Source organism: Ascaphus truei, chromosome 9 (genome assembly GCF_040206685.1).
Source record: "Ascaphus truei isolate aAscTru1 chromosome 9, aAscTru1.hap1, whole genome shotgun sequence".
Taxonomy (NCBI): Eukaryota; Metazoa; Chordata; class Amphibia; order Anura; family Ascaphidae; genus Ascaphus; species Ascaphus truei.
This window is the reverse complement of record NC_134491.1, coordinates 11017668-11023667: the sequence shown is the minus strand read 5'-3', so window position 1 is coordinate 11023667 and position 6000 is coordinate 11017668.

Here is a 6000-nt window from a genome sequence, read left to right as displayed (position 1 = left end):
TTTTGGAGAGCAGGCTTCGAGGAATCCCCATGGAAAGACATTACACCATTCACTTTCAATGGAGAAGCTCCGCTCCTCTTCTCGGGCGCCACCTGCTGGTCTTCTCAGGTATCGGGCCCAAATCTGTGAAATCTCTATAGGGTTGCATGGAGCTCCAATGGCGGCCTATGGACAGGCTGCAAATGGAGACTGAAAAGGCGGGAAGAGGAACAAAGGGCCATAAACCTGCAAAAACAATTAACCCTTTCCCTCCCGACATGATCCCAGTGTATGCGGTTGGTGCATACACTGTAGGGGTACAAACACCGGATAATTGGAACAATACATACAACCAGCAAAGAGAACACATTTTGCCCTGAGGCAGTGGAATAAAAATACATGTAATCACTCTACTTGTGGGAACATTATAACCAAAGGGACATAAATTTTGTTTGTGAAGCAGGGGACCATGCGTATTACAAGTACATTTCTGGTTAACCCCTCACTTCCCAGACGGTTGAAGGGGGTGCCTAATGGGGATGACCCCTTTATTACTGGCTTGGCACCCCGTTACTGTCACAGTCCTATACTCTGATTCCGGACCCTTGGCTGGCATTGCTGGGGAGGCCACCTCCCGCTCTACCTAGAACCTGTAACAAATTAATATTACATATCTTCCTGGCAGCAAGATGTTGCATAGGCATCCACTGGAATAAGCAGACGACTTTAGAACTAGAGACCATAAAAAGGAGTATCTGCTACATACTAGCGATGGAGAAGATAACGGCATATTTAAGAGAGGGAAAAAAAACAGAAATTCAGAAAAACAGAAAGTCTGGGAGTCCTGGTTGACATGCGAGGGTAGGTCAGGCTATAACCCAAGTCAGGCTCTATTATAAGGACCTACTCCGGTAAATGGAACTGTTTGGATGACATGACAGACAAAGAACAAAGATAAAGATGCAGTGGTGGGAGGATCCAACTTGTGCCCCTCACCATTTTCTTCCCTCCCCTTTTTAATTCTCCCTTCCTTTTGTTGTTCTTTTCTTCCCGTCGTCTCTCCTTAATACCTTAATTTGTTCTCAGGGATTAAAGCAAGAATGTATCCAAGTATGTACTGGTACCAAACAATGTGAAGTATATATTATATCTGATGTTTTTTAACCCATTTTTTTTCTCTGTACCCCCACAAAAAACATAAAAAAAATAAACAGTTGGAAAACAAAATACAAAAAAATGTTCACAGTAATTATAACTTGAGAACATTGCACTCGACTGGTTATATATATGGGTGAATCAATGAATTACCCACTGCAACTAATCCAGTAGTGATTGACTGAATAAGTATTGAGTAATTCAGTAACAACACTAAGTAAATAACATAACCGATTTGCGGACTGAATGGTTAGCTACGGACTGACTTGACACCGTCACTGATTTCAGTGGCTTGTTGTGTGTTTTCCCACCACCACCAGAATCATTATCTCATTGTCAAAACCGAAAAGTGCATATACGACATAATATTAGTTATATTTTTCCCATCTAGAGGGGCCCAAACAATCCATCATCCAAACTGCCATGCTATGCCAGACAGTGGCTAACCATAATATCCAAGTTAGAATTGGCATTTGGCACCTGACACTGCAAGCCAACCAGCAGCCACCAATTACTGTATAGGCCCGAATACAGTACGGCCTCGCACATACTGTAATATGACCCTGAAGTTTTGAAGCTGTTCTACATGAAAAATAAAAAGGTGTTAGGCTGCGCATATAATACGAGTACAGTTTTCATAAGGACATTTTTAGGGGGAAAAAAACATAGCACTATATTCAGGCCAAAACGATACGTAACATCTAGAATGGCATTGGCACACAAGTGCTTAGCTTGTTAGGAACATATTTGTATACATGTCCTAAACTAGTTACTGTTCCATCTCTCAGTAATGCACAGGTGGGAGAGAGGGCCCAAGGACATACTCCTTTTATTTAGTTTTTTAACCTTATGATAAAAAAAACTTAATTTACTGCACATTTTTTGCTGACAACTACATAATTGTTTGAAAAAATTTCTACTACATTATGCTAAGAATTTCTTCACAACCGTCTTATTGTTATGTGTGATCCAGCCCCCTTCCCCCATCTAATTATTACACTTATCAGTTCACAGGGTCTAGTGATAGTGAAATTCTGTGAAAGCAAGAGAGAGCCTGACTATGCTCCCTCATGTGATTAGTCCCTCTCTGGGACCCAGTTCTCTCCTGATTGGACAGGGCTTTAAAGGGAAAGTTCTGATTAGACGGCACCCTTTTACCATGCTTTTCATATGGGAAATCGAGGATTATAACCTAGTCGATCGTGACTTCTTGAGATGCGGACAGGGATTTGGTAGAGACCCGGAGAGGGGGTCTGATCACATCCACTGATCTGTATCCTTGGGAGTCAGCTCTGAGGGCTCTGCTAGCAGAGAGCTCTTGGAAGAAATATACAGCTTGTGACGTCTGCAGTCTGTGTGCACAGACTCTTCTGGAGCCAATCAGGACTTCCGGAGTGTTGAAGGTCTCTGGACCGCGGACAGCTGTGGATTGTACCAACGTGTCCAAAGATACTGCAGGGTAATCTCAGGAGGACAGCTACCTGGAGTGCTGCTCCCCAGTGGCTTCTAAGTTCCCTTAAAAAGGGAGACAAGTGGCTTCTGGCACCCAGCTTCAGCGGGTGGTAGTCCTCACCTCACAGTCCAGAGTAGCCCAGAAGATACTAGCCATGATTCCTGTGGAAGTCTAGTGAAGTGGCCAGAGGATTACCTGCAATGCAGAACTGGGACTTGGGCTCACTGGAGTCACTCAAAATGGACTGAAGTGGCCAGGACTGCCAAGCTTCGGTAGTATTCTGGAAGGAAGTGACTAGCACATTTTTGAGTATGTTCCTGTTGATTTAAAAAAAAAATGTTTCTGTTCTTGGGTGCAGTATTTATTGCTGCTGTACTTTTCGATAATAGATCCAAAATGTATTAGCTCCTTGTGTCTGGCTAGTAGTAACCAGGACCTGGGCAGCGTCCCCTAAAGAAAAGACTGCTGATATTAAAGGGTCGAGCCTACCCTACAGGCTTTGGTGACAACGGATTGACCCGTCTGGTCACAAACGGGGGACCGGTGGCCCAGGTTACTTGAGATTGATTATATTTGTCTTTTTTTTATACTTTGTTCCTTAACTTTTCAACTACATTTTTGTATTTTCTTTAAAAGAAAACATTTACTACAACTACCAATAATAAAAGGACAGAGGAGGGTAGGCTCAGCAACACTGCAGAACAACAAACAGCAGTGTTCAAACCAGGTAGGAAGCAGCAGAATAGAATGAGGATTTATTTGTTGGAGATGAGAATAATAGTGCAACATCCAACACCATTATTAAAAATAAATGATGGAGCACCACAACATGACCCCAAACTTTAAAAATGGCAATGATGAAACCAGTCTCAATAGCTAGTACATATCTTTGTCATGACGACTGTCAAATAATTCTGTTCTTTATAGTGACAGACCCCAACAGTAAAGGACGAGGCCAAGGAGTAAGAAAAAGTAGGCCAGAGTAATTGAATTGGGACTGAGTCAATAGCTTCCAAGGTGAGGATGGAGAAGATGATCTTCACGTACAGTAAAGTACTTAGGCGCAACTACAGGGACATCATCCCAGAGCAATGCATCTGACCATGACCGGTCAAAATAGCGGACTAGCAAGGGGTGGTGAAGCCACGTTTCTACAAGTACCTCACCCATACTAACAAAGTGCCTGCAGTGCACTCATTGCATCTTCGCCAATTGCCAGGCGAAGGGATACAATGGGTGTTCTGTGGCACCAGACCCTGCCCCACTATGAAGCCTACGTCATCTCGTGCTTACTCCCTGGCCATTTTCTCTGGGGTGGTGGATATAAGGGTGGGACATCCACCTTAGGTGGGGAAATGGGTGGAGAAGCAACAGAGTCAATTCTCACTAAAGTGGCAGACCTTCTGGTTCTGGTGTGCCATCGAGTGGGTGACATTCTTTGGGGGAGAAGGTGGGGAGGTTGTGGTGGCTCTTCTATAATGACTCGGATCATCACGTCTGGAGACACGTGTAGAAGCAGAGGGTCACTGACTCAGTCTCTCCTAGAGGTCCCGGTGTTTGTTCTGCAGACAACCCGTCACCAGGCGGCATCAACTCCTGCCCCTATGCACCACAAAGGATGCAGTGTGCCACCACACCAAACCATGGTGGGGCAATTGAAATAATTTCCAAACCACAGGAGTTCCTCTGTGCAGACGACTGGGTCCCTGTGATGCCCATGAGGGGAGGAGGATAAAATACCACCAATGCCAACCTGGGGATTACCACCGTGACAAATTTGAATGGCATGTCAGTGTTCCACCACCTCACCTTCTCCAAAACGCTCTTTGTTAAGCTCATCAGAAGAGCTATCAACATCACCCTCTCTAACCGTGACTTACTCTGCCCCTGGCCCAAATGGGCTTACAGCAGTCATGACCTCCTCACTAGAGGAAGCACTCCCTGCGACCCTAGCCACCCCTCCTGTCTGCAGTTCATTTTCCTAAATCCCTACTGATGATGTTTCCTCTGTTCTAGCTAGAGCAGCAATAGAGGTGCTGGGCGCAGCAGACTCTGGTATCGCAGTTGAAACCAGGTCCAGGGACACAGATTCAAAAAGGGATCTGAGGTGGGGGTGCTGCCCAGCCTGAATGCCGACATTTTGTTCAGCTGCGATAGATTTTGTTTAAAACTATGCAGTCCTCGAAGTGGCCCAATGACGGTTGTGTCCCACTGCCAGAGCACATGGATAGCCGGTGCTGAGATAACCAGCATTCAGGTGTTAGTTGCTGACCCCATGACTCCCAGGATCTTGAAGCTCAAACCCCCAGATGTCCACACCAAAGCCAAGGAGTTAAGCCAGGGAGAACCCACCCTGGTCAGACCCCTTGACCACCATATCTCTCCCCCCACACCCCGTCTCCCGCACTCCCCGCCCAGCTCCTCCACTGGCGTACCCCCTGGTCACTCCGGCATCCATGCCATGATTGCCAAGGGGATCCAGTATGGCAGACAATTGTCTGTCTGAACAATTCAGCCCCACATACCCAGAATTTCTATTAGATCCGAGCTTCCCAAACATGTACCGCTTATTTTGGGGGGGGGGGAGGAAGAGCATGGATGCAGCCCAGGAACCACAGTTGGCCCTGATCTTGGGGCTCAACTCAGGAGGGCATGTTTGGTAAGTATTACCAGCCCAGTACTCGTAGGGAACAAAGTACATTTTTACAGCTACACCACAGCACAGTATACATAAAATTAAGGCCTCACTATACATTAATCCAATTTTACATAGAAAACACGGGAAGACATGAGCCACAGGCAGATGAATGTAAAGGGTAATCCTATCATCACACTGCATACCCACATTAACTCCGCCACCAGCCCACATCCTGCTTTCTTCCCTCAAAACATCATCCCAAGGGCAGTACAAAGGACTCGGGGGCAACCCTTAAGGTTGGAGGAAAGGAGATTTCACCAGCAACAAAGGAAAGGGTTCTTTACAGTAATGGCAGTTAAAATGTGGAATTCATTACCCATGCAGACTGTAATGGCAGATACAATAAATTTGTTCAAAAAAAGGTTTGACATCTTTTTAGAAAGGAAAGGTATACAGGGATATACCAAATAAGTATACATGGGAAGGATGTTGATCCAGGGATTAATTCGATTGCCAATTCTTGGAGTCAGGAAGGAATTTATTTTTCCCCTTATGAGATATCATTGGATAAAGTATCTGTTGTCTAAATTTAGCATAGGTTGAACTTGATGGACCTCATCTACTATGTAACTAAAACAGTAAGGAATCGGGAAGGGACTAGCTCATGCGTGCTGCGATTCGAATTCTTACATTCGCAATCGAATGTAATACAATTTGATTGCTGATTTTACAAAATTCGAGTGGAAGAAAACTACTGGTGGTTTCAGCAATTGCC